This window comes from Carcharhinus amblyrhynchos, chromosome 9, assembly GCF_965287045.1.
Source record: "Carcharhinus amblyrhynchos chromosome 9, sCarAmb.v2.hapA, whole genome shotgun sequence".
Classification (NCBI taxonomy): Eukaryota; Metazoa; Chordata; class Chondrichthyes; order Carcharhiniformes; family Carcharhinidae; genus Carcharhinus; species Carcharhinus amblyrhynchos.
The window spans coordinates 91,073,633-91,092,416 of NC_137332.1; the positions used below are offsets into that span (position 1 = coordinate 91,073,633).

General features: G+C 42.4%; 2 protein-coding genes across 3 annotated transcripts in view; both read left to right on the forward strand.

Annotated features, from left to right (window-relative positions):
* Positions 1-657: 657 nt before the first annotated feature.
* LOC145348007 (uncharacterized) overlaps positions 658-18,784 on the forward strand; it is a 521,035-nt gene continuing 502,908 nt past the window's right edge. For both annotated transcript variants that reach the window (XM_080196100.1, XM_080196094.1), the window contains exon 1: positions 658-754. The gene's annotated coding sequence lies outside the window, so the exon portion shown is untranslated. The remainder of the gene's footprint in view (positions 755-18,784) is intronic.
* Positions 676-18,784, forward strand: part of LOC145348083 (uncharacterized) — a 47,212-nt gene continuing 29,103 nt past the window's right edge. The window contains exons 1-2 of the mRNA XM_080196224.1: positions 676-754; positions 1,688-1,914. The gene's annotated coding sequence lies outside the window, so the exon portion shown is untranslated. The remainder of the gene's footprint in view (positions 755-1,687; positions 1,915-18,784) is intronic.

Consider the following 18,784-nt stretch of genomic DNA (forward strand, 5'->3'; position numbering starts at 1 on the left):
GGAATGGTGGAACAAATGAATCAAACTTTAAAAACTGCTATTGCAAAAGCGATAACTGACACAGAGAGTGGGTGGATAGATGTTCTTCCATGCATTCTAATGAGGCTTAGAGCCACCTCTAACCAAACCAGCGGTTTAATCCCTTTCAAATTGATGCCAGGCAGGGTCATGAAGCTACCAGAGAACATTATTGTGGGAGGGGAAGACATGGGACCCTGAGGAAGCGAATTAAACAATAAGTAAAACAATTAGATGAACAACTCCAAGAATTATGACAGGAAGTGAGGGATCAGCAACAAATACGAGACTTAGACACTCAGAATCAGAATAAAACTGACCCCCACCGTCCTCAAGTTGGAGACAGAGTATTAGCTCAGAGTTACTCCTGAACAAGCAACTCCCATCAGGCACCGCGGGCTGCCTCTCCTCTGACCCCAGACTGCCGCTCCTCACTGCGCAGGCCCCGGAGCTACAGGCAGTATGGGTAATGTAGTTCCGACCGGATTACAGTCTGGAAGGTGGCTGCGAAAAACTGAGCGGTGTTGGGTTCCAGAGAAGCCCATCCCCATTCGCTGAGATTGGCAATACCGAGAGATGACATATTAATTGTGGTCCTGTCGCTCTCTAATTGTCAAGAGGAGCTGTCAGTCAGAACGTGAGGTGTTTGATGCGTATTGAGTGTGTTCATTGGAAGCATTTCCCTTCTGATTTACAGGCTGAGTTTTGTTGATGGGTCATTACTGAATATGAGAAGGTGAGGTGTAATTAACTGGGAGGGGCAGGGACACACTTATTAAAATGTCTTTTAATGTCTTCTTTAAGGATTTTACTTGAAGGCCTTTCCCAAAAGCCTGGGCTTGGGATTCGATAGTTTTGCCCAGTGCTGGGTTTGACAGTCTGAGTGAATGTAGTGTAACTAATTTCCCAGGATAAATCAGAACCCTTCAACTGAAGCAACATTTCCCTTAGCTTCTCGCACTTTCTGCCAAGTGGGTTTTCTTCAAATGATTGGGAGAATAAGTGTTAAAATTTCAAAACATTTGGGCAACAGTAGCACTGCTGCCTCACAACGCCAGGGATTGGATTCAATTCCGGCCTTGTTGACTGTGTAGAGTTTGTATGTTTTCCCCATGTCTGTGTGGATTTCCTCCAGGTGCTCCAGTTTCCACCCATGGTTCAAAGATGTGCAGATTAGGTTGATTGGCCATGCTAAATTGGCTGTTCGTATCAAGGGGAAAAGCAATGGGGTTATGAGGGTAGGGCCTTGTTGGGATTGTTGCTGCTGCGGGCTCAATGGGCTGAATGGCCTCCTTCTACACTGGAGGGTTTCTGTGATTTCTCCTGAATATTTCTAAATAAAAGGGTACAACTGGCCATGCCCAGCAAGTGAATTCATAGTGAAGTAAGACCTCATTCTACACTATGTTTTTTCCATTGTCCTCATGGTGCTTCAGGAAGGTAGACGTTTGGGAATAAGAAAGAAAGTAGCCACATTATATGCTCCTGGTCCCTATCGAGTATCCCTGTTGGAAAGATGATGTGTGACAGTCAAGTGAGGAAAAAGAAAGGACTTGCATTTGAACCTCGCGCAGGGGAAACTACAGACTGGCACTTACTGTGGAACAGTCTCTAATTGAGGTGCACAAAAAGTTGGAGAAAATCATGTTTTCTTTGTTCTGTTTTACAGAAGGATCGCTCCATACTACACCAGAGAGGATAGACAGGCAGATAGATCCTGACCATTATCCAGGGAAAAACTGCTCAACTCTGGGAAGACATCCTGTCCCTTCACAGCATTGTTCAACACAGAAAAATTGGACAGTGGTCTCCAAATGTGGTGAGATCTTGAATAATTCATCGAGCTGCATAAACCATTGACTCGTTTTTACAGTGGACAGGCATGACAAATGTGAGGTGTGTGAAAAGGGATATACAGGCTCGTAAGATTTCCAAACACTTAAGATGCATGTCTTGTTCCACCTGTAATGCTAGGGCAGTCACATGGAAGAAAAACCATTCAGTTGTGAGATATGCGATCGTACATTCACACGTTCGTCGGCGCTTGTGAAACACCGACGCATTCATACTGGGGAGAAGCCATTCACATGTGAGGTGTGTAACAAGGGCTTCCCAGAATCATCAGCTCTGCTGAAACACTGGCGCGTTCACACTAGGGAGAAGCCATTTACGTGCAGTGCGTGCAACAAATCATTTTCAGAGTCATCAACCCTTGCCGTACACCAACGCGTCCACACAGGGCAGAGTCTATTCACATGCGAGGTGTGCAATAAATCTTTCTCATGGTCATCGAACCTCCGTAAACATCAACGCATTCACACAGGGGAGAAGCCATTCACCTGTGACGTGTGCAACAAATCATTCTCACAATCATCCAGCCTCCGTATACATCACCGTATTCACACTGGAGAGAAACCATTCATGTGTGAGCAGTGCGACAAATCATTCTTATGTTCAGCAGACCTCCGTACACACCTACGCACCCACACCGGGGAGAAACCATTCAGCTGTGAAGTGTGTGAGAAGTCATTCTCACAATCATCGACTCTTCGTATACATGAACGCATTCACACAGGAGAGAAACCATTCTCATGTGATGTGTGTAACAGATCATATTCGCAGTTAGTGAACCTCCGCGTACACCAACACATTCACACAGGAAGAAACCAGTCACGTGCGAGATGTGCAACAAATCATTGTCCAATCTATCAGCCCTGTGCAGACACAACATAATCACAATGGGGAGTAACCACTTGAGTGTGAGTGTGCAATAAATCATTCTCAAGATGGTTGCATCTCCAGTTCCATTAGAGGATCTACACTGGAGAGTGACTATTCAAATGTGAGGTTTACAATCTAGATTTTCATGACAACTTTAAATCATCTGGGACACCAGAATATTCACAAGGGAGGAATCACCTCGGATGCAATGTTTGCCACAACCACTGTTTCAACCACTCCCCTGATCTCCTGAAGGAGTAGCAGGTCCACATTCACATCCACAGAAACCATTCAAATAAGAGATGTGTGATGAGGATTTCAAACAATCAGTATATTCATCATTTTCAAAATTACCTTTCCTCCTTTTCTTTTTGGTCAACCACATCATTGTTCTCACATCCTTAATTGCCCAAGCAGACGCTGTTTAATTTCCACCTTGAACCTCAGGGTTTCCCATATGATTCTTCTTTGGAACCTCTCTGGAATATCTTGAACACTTCCCAGACAGCAACAGCGTCCTCTCTCAAAAGATCTCCATTGTTAAGGAGATGCAACACTGGATCAGCTGTATCAGTTCAGCCTTCGACAAACTACAGCAGCAAGTGTTTAATTGCAGCAGTTTGGACTGCAGCGATTCAGAAAGGCAGCTCATCAACATCTATTGAAGGGAAATTAGTGATGAGGAGAAAATGGTAGCTTTGTCCAGGAAGGAAGAGTAAAGGTAATTTTGGGAACATAGCTGTAGAAAGTGGATATGAAGTGATTACAGGTAGTACTACACAGATAAATCAGATTGATGGCTACAGAAGCATTGTGATAAATAGAGGGTCAAAGGGTAGAGAATTGGAAATTAGAAAGTGATGTCAACTCAACTGTGGAGGGGGATAGTGTCTTCCAGGGATGGAACCTGATTGGTCCATGAACCCACATGATCTCTGTATCTATCGGTGTTTTTGTGTGATGGAAATAAGCTCCATTCTGTGCCACTTTTGACCGTTGGATTTGGGAACTGGACCAAGGCACAGGGATTTTAAAGAAACTTCTTGAATACCACGCATAATGTTTGTACCCTCCTGACTTGGGAGGACTACTATCCTAAGTATGGTGAGGCTCTACAGACTAGGGTTCCCTCAGCTTATCATACCACGATGTGATAACAGTGTGATAGGTTCACCTTACACTCTTCCAAGATTAATTTTATGTTCTGGGAAATATCTTAAGTCATTTCCGAATGCTTTGTTATTTTGATTAATACAAAATTTTGTGCATAAATCTGAATATTGTGCTTTTTGTCTACTGTTATTATCAGTCTTCAGTATAAATTTAGAACTCAATAAATTCATATTTTAAGCTGAAACCAAACTACCTGATTTGTTAGCATAGTGTGTTCCTATTCACTGCAACACCCAGGAACCTACAATAAGAGTCCTGTACACAATATATTGGTCAATGTCACTGTGGGCTGGTATACATTCTCCATCAATAGATTTAGAATTGACAGTTCACAGGAAGCAGAACAGTTCCCTCAGAAATAAATATTGTATTTATGTATCAACTTTCACAATCACAAGTTGTCCGAAAGCACTTTACATTCAAGGGAATGCTTTTTGAAGTGTGGTCATTGAGTCACTGTTGCAATGTAAGAGATATGGCAATTATTTAACAGCAAGCTCCCACAAACAATAAAAATAAATTCAAAAATGATCAGCCTTTATTGCCTGGCAGAGCAATTCAAAGTCACAATTTCACAAGGCAGCATATTAACAGCAGAAGAATAATTACCAAAGATAAATCCTGAAGATTATAGAATCCCTACAGTGCAGAAGGAGGCCATTTGGCCCATCAAATCTGCACTGACGCAATCCCACCAAGACTCTTACCATAATCCCACATATTTACCCTGCTAATTCCCTGACACTAGGGTCAATTAGCATGGCCAATCAACCTAACCTGCACATTGTTGGACTGTGGGAGGAAACTGGAGCACCCAGAGGAAACCCACTTCAGCAGAATGTGCAAACTCTACATAGACTATGACCGGAGGCCGGAATTGAATCTGGGTCCCTGGCGCTGTGAGGTAGCAGTACTAACCATCATGCCGCCCAAGATGAAAGATACGTGGTGGGAAAATGAACCCAACAATTTTTGATCATAATGACATGAAATCATCAGGCTCATCAATAGATTGAGGTCAAATGGACAAAGTCCCCTTTGTTCACAGGATGATGTTTCTCATGAAATGATGACAATGCCATTTGTTAATGCTGGAAAGAACATTTTGAACAACTCCTCAATCTTGAGTCAACAGTGACAGCTGATACCCTCCAGCCTATCCCCCAGTGTATGTGGTAGAATCCAGGGGTGAGTCACTATTGATGGGAGAGCTGCAACAATGAAGCAGATGAAAAACAAAGCCTGCGGCCCCAGTGGAGTTGCAGCTGAGAGCTTCCAAGCTGGTGGACTTCTGCTCATGTCAAGATTCCATGAATTCACCCTCTCCCCAACTTCAGGACTGTGACAACTGTGACTATCATCTAGAAGGGAGATGAATCGTGCTGGGGGAACTATTGACGTATTTCCCTCTTGTCCAGAGCAGAGAAAATCCTGACACGTTCTCCTGAAACATCTATCTCCTGTGGCTAAGGAAACCATCCCAGAGACACACTGTGAATAAACAGAAGCTTCTATACATATTGATGTCTTTTGGTGATGTTTGGCAAACAAGTCAAAGATTAAATTGATCTTCTTGAAACAATTGGACTGATGATGGGAGAGGTTGGATTTAGACACTGTTGAGACAGAGAGTTCTTTGGAAGGACAGCTTCCTGGTGTGAGCATTGAAGGGTAAATGACACAGACAACTTCCAGTGTAAGAGAAGCAGGTGACCTGGTCACAAGTCCATGTGGAGATATTGGTGTTTGGGGAGAAAGGAGCAGCAGGTGAAATGATCTTGGTGCACATTCATACTGCATTTGTCTCCCATGTTTTATTTATTGTTCATGGGATTTGGGAGTTACTGGCTGGGCCAGCATTTATTATCCATCCCTAATACTTGAGGGAGTATTTAAGAGTAAACCAGAGTCTTGTATAGCCCTGACCAAGTAAGGATGGCATGTTCCCTTCTTTAAGGGACATTGTAAAAACCCATCTGCTTCAACAAAGTTGACAATGGTTTCATGGTCATCATCAGGCTCTTAATTCCTGATTTTATTTTATTGAATTCAAGTTACACCATCTGCCATGGTGGGATTTGACCCCCCCAAGTCCCCAAGAGTATACCCTGGACCTCTAAATTACAAATCCACTGACAAAACCGCCACACCACTGCGTTCCCGAACTGGGTTGACTGATATTCCAAGAGGTTTGACGGTTGTGTTAAGTCTTCAATATAGATAGGATTTCTCTACTGCATGAGTGTGTTAATGCTCCAGGCAATATGCTGTGTGAAAGTCTTGTCACATATTTCTCACCTGAATAGTTTCTCACCACTGGTGTCCAGGGAGTTTTGATGATTTCAGAAAAACTGTACCATAAATCTCACACTTGAAAGGTTCTTCTCTGATGTGGATCCTCTGATAGACCATTAATTAGTTAATTAATATGTAGGATGACTTTGTCACAAACCTCATACTTGAAGGATTTCTCCCATGTGTCACTATGCTGGTCTACACGGAATACCGACTGCAAGCATATGTCGTCACACTGCTCAGATGTAAATGGCTTCTCCCCTGTGTGAATGCTTCGGTATATCAGGACCACTGAAGATTGCTTGAAGATTTGGTCACACATTGTACATTTGACTAGTTTCCGACATATGCGAGTATGATGGGTTTTCACCAGATACTATAATCGCATGTGATCTGCATTACACACCTCACACTAAAATGAGTTTTCTCCAGTGTGACTGTGTTGCTGTTTGGTTGCATATCTCAGACTGGACCAATGTGTCTCTGTTGGTGCTTCAGGAGATAAGAGGAGTGGGTAAAATCTTTGTTGTAACTCCCTTGTGAGAATAAACTGATGTGCATGAAAGTTCGATGACTTGGAGAATGACTTCTCATACACCTCACACTTGAATGGTTTCTCACCTGTGTGTATATATGGTGTTACAGAGGAACAAGGAACAATACCACATATGAATAGACCTTTCAGCCACCAAGCTTGTGCCAACACATAATGTCTTTCTAAAGACCTTTTGCCCCTACGCTGTCCATATTCCTCTATTCCCTGCCTATTCATGTATCTGCTAAGATGCCTCTTAATCATTGCTACTGTATCTGCTTCTACCACCTCTCCTGGCACACATTTCTGGCACTTGCCATCTTTTGTGTAAAAAAAACTTGCCTCTCACATCTTTAAACTTTTCCCCCTTTTACCTATGCCCCCTACTCATTGACATTTCTATCATGGGAAAAAGACACTGACTATCCATTCTATCTATGCCTCTCATAATTATGTAAACTTCTATTGGGTTGTCCCTCAGCCTCTGACATTCAAGTGAAAATAAAACAAGTTTATCCAATCTCTCCTCATAGCTAACACCCTCCAAAACAAGCAACATCCAGGAAAACCTTTTCTGTATCCTCTCCAAAGCCTTCACATCCTTTGGGTAGTGTGGTGACCAGTCCTGTACATAATATTCCAAATGTAGCCTAATGAAAAATCTATACAGCTGCAACATGACTTGCCAATTTTTAGACTTTATGACCTGACCAATGAAAGCAAGCATGCCAAATGCCTCTTTGACCCGCCTTATCCACTTGTGTTGTTACTTTCAGGAACTGTGGACTTGTAACCCTAGATCTCTCTGTATCTTAATATTTCTAAGGGTTCTGCCATTTATTGTATACTTCCTTTCTGCATTAGATCTTCCAAAATGCAGCACCTTGCATTCGTCCAGATTAAATTCACACAGAGGAGAAACCCTTCAAGTGTGAGGTGCGTGGTCGAGTCTTCACATAGTCATCAATGCTCATACAACACTGATGTATTCACACAGCGGAGAAGTGATTCCCATGTGACATGTGCAACAAATCTTTCTTGTGTTCTTTGAACTTCCACACTCTCCGACATGGTCACACAAATGAAAAACCATTCACCTGCAAAGTATGCAATAAATCATTCATATAGTCACTGAATCTCCATCTACACCAATACATTCATTCTGGGAAGTGTGAGGTGTGTAATAAGTGCTTTGTACAATTGTCTGCTCTGGTGAATCGCCATCGCCTTCATACAAGGGAGTGACCATTCACATGTGACCTATCGTTCATCTCGTTATCAACTTCCGCATACACCAGCAAATTCACACACGGAAGTTCACCAAACCTTCACAATGATTGACACTTGGGGTATACTGAACACATTGAGGAAAATCTGTTCAAGTGTGAGAGGAAGTTCTCACAATGTTGACATCTTTCCTGATACACCAGATAGTCCAAATGGGAAACAAACACTCAATTCTGAGATATGTGACCAAACATTTAACTGACAATAAAACTCAAGAATTATAGATGCATCTAGACAAGAGAAACGCTGCACATCCATCAGGTTTCGTATGTTAACATTAGGCATTAAAAACGGGGAGTAACCGTTTAAGTACAGCAAAGCATTTGCACACTCATCTCATTTTTACCTACACTAACACATTTATGCAAGGCAGAAACCATTGAAGTAGGAACTCTGTGACAAAGGCTTCACAAACTTATTGAAGCTCCTGCTACGTCAGAGTACTAGTTTCCAAAACCAAAAGAGAAAATGCTGGAAAATCTCAGCAGGTCTGGCAGCATCTGTTAGGAGAGAAAAGAGCTGACGTTTCAAGTCCAGATGACCTTTTGTAAGAAGTATCACAACACCACATTAAAGTCCAATAGGTTGATTTGGAGTCATGAGCTTTTGGAGCACTGCTCTGCACACCTGATGAAGGAGCAGCGCTCCAAAAGCTCATGATTCCAAGTAAGCCCTATTAACACAAGGGCAATTACACGGTAGAAAAACCCTTCAAGTGTGAGGTTTGTGTTAAAGTTTTTTGGTGTCTTTGAACCTCCTGAGATATCAGAGGAATCACACAGTGCAGAAGATGTATGATTGAGTCCCCACACATTATGCCGCCCCCCAGCATTCTCCACATAGCATATTCTTCCTTTTCTGATCATAAAATCCCCTCTTAAATGTCTCAATTGAACCTGCTTCCACCACATTCTCAGACAGTGCATTCCAGATCCTAACCCCTCACTATGTAAATCTGCCTTCACTGCACTCTCAGACAATGCATTCCAGATCCTAACCACTCGCTGTGTGAACCTGCCTGTGTCACACTCTCAGACAGCGCTATCCAGATCTTAACCCCTCACTATGTAAATCTGCCTTCACTGCACTCTCAGACAATGCATTCCAGATCCTAAGCACTCGCTGTGTGAATCTGCCTCCATCACATTCTCAGACAGTGCATTCCAGATCCTAAGCACTCGCTGTGTGAATCTGTCTCCACCACATTCTCAGACAGTGCATTCCAGATTCTAGCCCCTTGCTGCGTGAAGGCATTTTTCCCAATGTCCCCATTGCTTCTTTTTCCAATTACCCTGAATCTATTCCCCTGGTTCTTGATCCTTCCACCAATGGGAATGTCTACCCTGTTCAGACCTCTCACAATTTTGAATTCCTCAATCAAATCTCCTCTCAATCTTCTCTTTTCCAAGGAGAACAGTCCCAATTTCCCCAATCTGTCCACGTAACTGAAATTCCTCATCCCCAGAACCAATTTTGTGAATCTTTTCTGCATCTCTCCAATGCCTTCACATCCTTCCTGGTTGTGGTACCCAGAACTGGACAGAATATTCTAGAGGGTCTGAACAAGTGTTTTTATGCGTTAACATCACTACCTTACTGCAAGCTTTATTAATCACTCTTCAAACATATCCTGCCGCCTTCAATGATTTAGTCCATATGTACCCAGATCCCTGTGTTCCTGCACCCCCTTTAGAATTGTATCCTTTGTATTCACAAATATACATTGTGACCCTAAATATGACTTCATTATTTTTCTTCTTATTCTGACCTTACCTAATATCTCACTTTTCCCTGCTCTAGTGCTATCTGTCTTTGCCAATACTTTTGTGAACCTTGGTGTTTTTCTCATGTGACCTTCTGGTTTCCACACTACTGTGCAGTTAGCTTAAGCCTCCCCCAGTAGGCCCAGCAAATCGCCCTGTGAGGAAATTGGTCCTCTTCTGGCCTGTACAGGAATCATAGACTCTACACTGCAGAAGGAAGCCATTGACCCATCAATTCTGCACCAACTTTCTGAAACAGCATCCCATTCAGGCCTTCCCCTCTGCCCTATCACTGTAACCTTGAGCATTTAATATCCACCTGCCCTTTACATCTTTGGACACCAAAGAAGCAATTTTCACATGGCCAGTCCATCTAACCTGCACATCTTTTGACCATGGAAGGAAACTAGGGCACCCAGATGAAACCCATGCCGAAACTGAGAGAACATACAAACTCCACACAGAAACCAATGCCTGAAATTGAACCCAGATCCCTGGCACTGTGAGGCAACAGTGCTAACCATTGCGCCACTGCACCAGAACCAAATTCCCCAGAACTGATCCCAATCTCCCAGAAATCTGAAACCCTCCATCCTGTTTCTACTTTTCATTTCCTGTTTGATGATTTCCTACCTAGCTCCCTAAATTCTGACCACGGGATCACAGCCTACTTTCTACCTTTGTTGTTGGTACCAGTATAGACCATGACATCCACTTGTTCACCCTTGCCCCTCAGGGTGTATTGCAGCTGCTCAGTGACATCCTTGACCCTGGCACGAGGGAGGAAACATGCTATCCTGGATTCACAGAAATACCTGCCTGTTTCTCCTGAATATATAATGTGGAGTTACTATTACTCATTAACTCTTCTTTGTGCTCTCTTGATCCATCTGTAGTCTGATTTATTTTAGTTTGGGCTATTTTAGATTTGGTGTAATGAAGAAGGATTGATAAGGGATCTTGTGGTTAAGGATCCTAGAGGGGTTAATGACCACAATACAATCAAATTCTACACATAGTATGAGGGTGAACACCAAAGGTCCATAACCAGTGATTTCAATTTAAATAAGGGCAATTATAATGGTATGAGGGAAGAATTGTCTAAGGTAAACTGGGCAAATCAGCTAAGATATAGGTCAATAGATGAGCAGTGGCAGATATTCAAACAGCTGATCCAAAATGCTCAGCAGTTTATCCCAATCAAAAAGGATTCCACGAGAAAGAGGCAAACTCCATGGTTAACAAAGGGGTCAAGGATAATGTTAAATTGAAAAGCAGGATATACAAAGTGGCAAGGGGTGGTGGTTGACCAGAGGACTGGGAAGTTTTTAGGATCCAGCAGCAAAAGACTAAAAAGCTCATAAGAAAGGAGAAAATAAATTTTGAGAGAAAACTTACATGCAATATAAAAAAAAGAATTTCTATGGATATATAAATAGAAAGCAGGCAGCTAAGGTAATTGGGGGATCGCTACTGAATGAGGTGAGTGAATTGATAACAGCAAACAAAGAAATGGTGGATATGCTGTATAATTTTTTTGTACCAGTCTTCACCGTGGAAGACATTGCAAATAGCCCTATGTTATCAAATTTGGTTTCAAATAAGATGGTGGAACTTACAAAATCTTAATCACAAGGAATAGAGTATTAGAGAAAGTCAAGGGACCAAAAACAGACAAGTCACCAAGATCCAATGAACTGCATGCTAGGGTTTTTTGGAATTGGCAGTGGACACATTAGTTGAAATTTTCTGTAATTTCCAGGAGGGTGCCAGAATATTGGAAAACAGTCACTGCAATGCCCTTGTTCAAGAAGGGAGATAGGCTGGGAACTATTGGCCAGTTAGTTTAACATCTGTTATTGGCAAGATGCTGGAGTCAATAATCAAAGAGGAAATAGTTAATCAATATCGGAAAACTGAAATATAATCAAACCTAGTCAACATGATTTTATGAAAAGTAAATCATGTTTTATAAATGTTCTCAAATTCTTTGAGGATGTTACAGGTAGAGTAGATAGAGGGGAACCAGTAGAGGTAGTGTTTTGAGATTTCCAAAAGGCATTTGACAAGGTGTAAGAGCCTGGTGCATAAAGTGAAAGCCCGTGGAATTGGAGGAAGTGTGATAGCATGGATTGAAAACTGGCTGTCACGTAGAAAACAGAGATGGAATAAATAGGTCCTTTCCATAGTGGAAAGATGTAACTATAGGAGTACTGCAGGGATTAGTTCTTGACCTGCCATTGTTCTCTATTTACATTAATGACCTGAAGGAATGAACAGAATGTAAAATTTCCAAATTTGCCAATGATACAAAGGTGGATGGAAGGGCATAATGTGATAAGGATATTGTGATACTGCAGTGAAATATGGATAGATTGGGTGACTGGGTGAAAACCTGACAAATGGAATTTAATGTGGGGAAGAGTGAGGTCATGCACTTTGGTAGGAGGAGTCAAAAGGAAGATTATTATCCAAATGGAGAAAGAGTGCAGGTGAGTGAGGTGCAAAAGGATCTAGGTGTTGTCATGCATGAATCACAAAAAGCTGGCAAGCAGGTTCAACAAGTAAGGTGACAAACAGCACTTTTGCTTTTATTGCAAAAGGAATTGGAGTATTCCTCACCTGGAATACTGCATATAGTTTTGGTCGTTTGTTAAAAAGGATATAGTAAAATTGGAGGCAGTCCAAAGGAGATTCATCAGGTTAATTACTGGGATGAGAGTGTTGTCCTATTGAGAGAGACTAAATAGTCTAGGTCTGTACTCTTTGGAGTTAAGAAGAATGAGGAGTGACCTTAGTCAAATATGTAAGATCCTGAAGGGGCTTCACAGAGTAGATGGTGAGATGTTTTCACCAGTGGGAGAATCTCAAACAAAGGGACAGAGCTACAAAATAAAGAGCCGGTCATTTAAAACTGAGGTGTGTAGAAATGTCTTCTTGTAGAGAGTGATGAATCTCTGGAATTCTCTGCCTCAAAGGGAAATGGAGGTTGGATCATTAAGAAGTATTTAAAGTCAAGGTGGATAAATATTTGATATAGCTGGGACTAGAGGGCAATGGGGAAATGGCATGGAAAAGAAATTGAGGACAAATAGATCAACCATGATCATATTGAATGGCTGGGAAGGCTTTAAGGGCCTGGTAGCCTACTTTTGCTTCTATTTCTTGGGTCCTTGTGTGATTGAGTTGGCTCTGTTTGCAATTGCCTCTCCATACTGTATCTTTAAAATTTAGTATCATTTCTGACAATTGGAATTTGGAGCCAGGGTAAAGCACAGGGATTTTAAAGAAATTTATGTCTGTAGTATTCTGAGAGAGTTTCCTCTGATGTGAGTGTGTGCATTCGTAAACTGATCCACTTTCAGAAGTGGCTATGGAGTAGAATCAGGCTCTGCTTTAGTCAGTGATGTGAATTATAGATCCTGTTCAGGTGAAGAGTGTTTGACTAATACCGTGGATAATGTTTGTATTCTTCTGTCTGGGAGGACTACTACCCTGAGTATGGTGAGGGAGTGGGACGTGAGTCTCTGAGTTCCCTCAGACCATTATAACTCAATGTAACAACAGTATGATATGTTCACCTTACACTCTTCCAAGATTCATTTCATGTTCTGGAAAAGATCTTTTATAATTTTCAAATACTTTGTTATTTTTGTTGATTCAAAGTTTGGTGAAAACCTGTTGATGCTCGTCTGCTGTTATATCACTCTTCGGTATAAATTTATATCTCACCATCAATTCACTTAGCACAAATTACCTGATTTGTCAGCGTCTGTTCCTATTAACTGAAATGTTCAATAGCCGATAGTAAGACACAGTATCTTGGTCAGTGCCTCTGTGGGCTGGTATACTTTTACCATCAATGGGTTTAGAATTTCCAATGCACAGGAAGTATAACGTTTCCCTAAGAAAGTAAGGCTTGCATTTATATATCTAGTTTCACAAACCTGGCTTCTTGATAGCATTTCACAGTCAATTACGTTTTTTTAACAGTAGTCATTGTTGTAATGTAGAAAACATGGTAGCCAATTTTGAACAGCAAGCTTCCACAAACAACAATGTGATAATGACCAGATAGTCTGTTATTGAGATGTTTATTGCAGGATCCAGATTGATCAGGACATCTGGGATAACTCCCCTGTTCTTTGACAATTTAGTGGCAAGAGATATTTTAAATTAATCTCAGAGAGCCAGCAGGGTGTTTGTTTAACTGATCTGAAAGATGGTACCTATGACAGTGCAGCACTCCCTCAGTACTGCACTCAGTCAGCTTCAGTGCCCAAGTCTCCAGAGTGAGACTTGAACCCACAACTTTCTGATTCAGAGACGAGAATGCTAACTAAGCATCAGCTGTCAATAATGTATATTTTTGTTGTTTTAGATGCAGTTTCTAAGAAGGTTAAATCCCAAGGCTGTGCGACAATGTTGTTCCCTCTGTACTGGCCGTTCGAAAGTTTAATTTGATTTAAAGTTGGAGCTGCAGGTGTCAGTGTTGTCTTTGTGTCTCAGTTCCTGAAGCTGTGAAAAGTGGTAAAGTCCCTGGTGTCAGTTGCAATGATGTGGAATGGACATCTTAAGGGATTGTCCTCAATCAGTACTGCTGATTAACCATTCTGCTTCATTCACTCATGAAAGTTCTATTGTTAAGGCATAGTTCTAACGTTCTGTCAGGAATAAAACAGAGGAATAACCTACTCTTCCCAGGAAAGCTCAGTGTCAGTTTCAGTGAGGTTTTTGAGCTTGTTTTCAGATCCCTCCGTGGCTTTCTCCCTCTCTATTTCTGTAAGGAGGAGTGAGAGATGGAGAAGAGTGGAACAGAATGAAAGGGGAGTCATGCCTAGAAGAGAGAACAGAGATAGGAAAGAGAGAAGAAACAGATGCGAGGTGGAGAGCAGGGGAGTAAATTACTTCCGACCTCTGCTTCTCTCTCCTGTACATGTGCTCATCCCATCACTGCACATCATCACTGCCTTGGATGCTGTGGACCTTTCGCTTCTAATCTGCTGTCAGATACATTCGAGGTTATGCATCCCACACTGATGTTGTCAGTTTGAAAGCATCCGAGGATGAAGAATGTTATTCCCACACTAGAAATCTCTGTCAAATGTTTGCCGGGGAACTGAGACAGCAGCTGTAATTAAGTGAGGTTTTATTCAGATGGGACAATGACAAGTTTAAATCTCCACCTGATCTGCTGCTCAAAGTCCCCTCCGTTTCCCTGGTCAGTTTCCCAAACTTCAGGAAACTCCTGTTACTCCAGAAATATTTGGATTGGCTGTGAGAGACGTCAATCAGAGAGCCCACCCACTCTGCCCATTCTCTCCTCTTCCTCTTTCACAGCTGCTTCACTTCCTGTAGGGACTGAAAACCAAGTCAGGAGATGGTGAGTGAAGGAGCAGAATTTATAATAATTACATTGCATCATATCCACACTAATGTTCAGGCAGTCTGACTATCCTGTGGGGAATCAGGTGTGGAAATACCCCTTATGCTGTGTGAGAAGATCCAGCTGAGAGACCTGTTTACTCGGTGCTTTGTGCTGAGCTGTTTGATTGGAGCTGTGTGTTGGATATTGAGTGTGTTTATTGGAAGCATTTCCCTTCTGATTTACAGGCTGAGTTTTGTTGACGGATCATTACTGAATTTGGGAAGGTGAGGGTGGCACAATGGTTAGCATTGCTGCCTTACGGTGCCAGGGACCTGGGCTCGATTCCTGGCTTGGGTCACTGTCTGTGCATAGTCTGCACGTTCTCTCCGTGTCTGTGTGTTTCCTCTCGGTGCCCACAGTCTGAAAGTTGTGCTGGTTAGGTGCATTGGCCATGCTAAATTCTTGCTCAGTGTACCCAAACAGATGCCAGAGCATGGTGACTTGGGGGTTTTCACAGTAATTTCATTGCAATGTTAATGTAAGCCTACTGGTGAAACTAATAAATAAACTTTAAAAACTTTAAAATTTAGGTGTAATTATCTTGGAAGTGCAGAATGTGTGAGGATTCTTGCTGATTTCCTATTGTTGAATGCTCTGTGTGTGTGGTGGGGGATGGGGGGGGAGGGAGTGGAGGGGGGATGGGGGGGAGTGAGTGGAGGGGGGAAGGGGGATCTGGATGTTTCCGGTCTTTTCAAATGCCTCCAAGACCTCCTTTCCTCTGTCTGTGAATTTTGAACAGGCTACAGAAGAGATTTACTAGAATCATTCTAAGACTAAGAGATTATAGTTATGTAGATTGACTGGAGGCAGTCATGATGTGCAATGGTGAGATGAGCACACACACAGAAGAGAAGGACACAGGATAGAGAGGCACAGGAGGTGGTAAGTAATTTACTCCCCTGTTCTCCTTTTCCCCTCTCTTCCTCTCTCTCTCTACTTCTTTCCTACCTGTGTGTTGTCTTCCTCCACCCACTCCACTTTCATTCTGTTCCATTCTTTCAACTTGCTCAGTCACTTGCTTTGGGCATGTGGTAGCACAGTGAGTCGTAGAGTTTACAGCAAGGAAACAGGCCCTTCAGCCTAACTTGTCCATGCTGCCCCTTTTTAAACCCCTAAGTTAGTCCCACTGCTAGTGTTTGGCCCATATGCCTCTGTATCCATCTTACCCATGTAACTGTCTAAACGCTTTTTAAAAGACAAAATTGTACCCGCCTCTTCTACCTCTGGCAGCTTATTCCAGTCACTCACCATCCTCCGTGTGGAAACAAATGCCCCTCTGGACCCTTTCATATATCTCCCCTCTCACCCTAAACCATGCCCTCTACTATTAGACTCCCCTGTCTTTGGGAAAAGATCTTGACTATCTTGTGGATCTGTGCTGCTGATTATAAGACCTGTGTAAGATCACCCCTAAGCTTCCTGCGTTCCAAAAGAAAGTTCTGGTCTATCCAGCCTGTTACTATAACTCAAACCATCAATTCCTGGTAGCATCCTAGCAAATCTTTTTTGTATTCTTTCCAGTTTAATGATATACTTTCTATATTAGGGTGACCAGAATTGTACACAGTATTCCAAATGAGGCCTTACCAATGTCTTATACAACTTCAACAAGTCATCCCAACTCCTGTATTCAGTGTTCTGAGCAATGAAACCAAGCATGCCAAATGCCGCCTTCACCACTCTGTCCATCTTGACTGCACTTTCAGGAAGCTATGAACTTGTACCTTTATATCTCTTTATTCTGTAACTCTCCCCAACACCCTACCATGAACTGAGTAAGTCCTGCCCTGGTTCAATTGACCAAAATGCATCACCTTGCATTTAGCTAAATTAAACTCCATTTGTCATCCGTCAGCCCACTGGCCCAATTGATCAAGATCCTGTTGCAATCCTAGATAACCTTCTTCACTGTCTACAATGCCACCAATCTTGGTGTCATCTGCAAACTGACTAACCGTGCCTCCTAAATGGTCATCAAAATCATTAATATAAATGACAAATAACAGTGGACCCAGCACTGATCCCTGAGGCACACCACTGGTCACAGGCCTCAGTTTGAAAAACAACCCTCTACAACCACCCTTTGGCTTCTGTCATCAAGCCAATTTTGTGTCCATCTGGCTACCTCACCCTGCATCCCATGAGATTTAATCTTGTGCAACAACCTACCATGTGGTACCTTGTCAAAAGCTCTGCTAAAGTCCAGGTAGACAACACCAACTGCACTGCCCTCATCTACCTTCTTGGTTACCCCTTCAAAAAACTCAATCAAATTTATGAGACATGATTTTCCATTCACAAAGTCATGCTGACTGTCCCTAATCAGTCCTTGCACCTCTAAATATCTGTAAATCCTGTCTCTCAAAATGTCTTCTAACACCTTACTCACTACAGCTGTGAGGCTCACCGGCCTGTAGTTCCCAAGCTTTTCCCTGCAGCATTTCTTAAACAAAGGCACAAATTTGCCATCCTCCAATCTTAAGGCGCCTCACCTGTGACTATCAATGATTCAAATATCTCTGCTAGGGGACCTGCAATTTCTTCCCTAGCCTCTCAGAATGTCTTGGAATACACTTCCTCAGGTCCCAGGGATTTATCTGTCTTGATGCGCTTTAAGAATTCCAGCACCACTTCCTCTGTCATATGTACAACCCTCAAGATATCACTATTTGTTTCCCCAAGTTCCCCAAAATCCGTGCTTTTCTTAGCAATGAATACTGCTGAGAAATACTCATTTTAAAATCTCATCCATCTCTTTTGGATCCGCACATAGATGACCTTGTTGATCCTTAAGAGGTTTACTCTCTCCCTAGTTACTCTTTTGCCCTTTATGTATTTGTAGAAACTCTTTGGATTCTCCTTCTCCTTATCTGCCAAAACAATCTCATGTCTCCTTTTTGCCCTCCTGATTTCTCTCTTAACTCTACTCCAACACCCTCTGTACCCTTCAAGGGATCCACTTGATCCCAGCTGCCTATGCATGTCATGTGCCTCCTTCTTCTTGACCAGGGCCTCAATATCCCAAGTCATCCAGGGTTCCCTACTTCTACCAGTCTTGTTCTTCACTCTAAGAGGAATGTGGTTAACACACTTTTGAAACCCTCCCACTTACCAAATGTCCCTTTGCCTTCCCATAGATTCTACCAATTAATTGTTGAAGTGGTTAGCACTGCTACCTCACAATGCCAGGTTAAATTCTGCACTTGGGTGACTGTCTACGTGAAGTTTTCATGTTCTCCCTTAGGTCAGTGTCTGCGTGGGTTTTCTCTGGGTGCTCCAGTTTCCTCCCATGCTCTAGTTTCCTCCCACACTCCAAAGACATGCAGGTTAAGTAGACTGGCCATGCTAAATTGCCCCTTAGTGTAGAGGAATTAGTGGGATAAATATGTGGAGTTACAGGAATAGAGCCTGGGTGGGATTGTGTCGGCCTGAGTGGCCTTATTCTGCATTATAGGGATTCTATGATTTCTCATTTCAGAGATAGAGAAGGGTAAGGCCATGGAGGAATTTGAAAACAAGCTCAAAATCCTCACTAAAATTTCCATTCAGCTTTCCTGGGAAAAG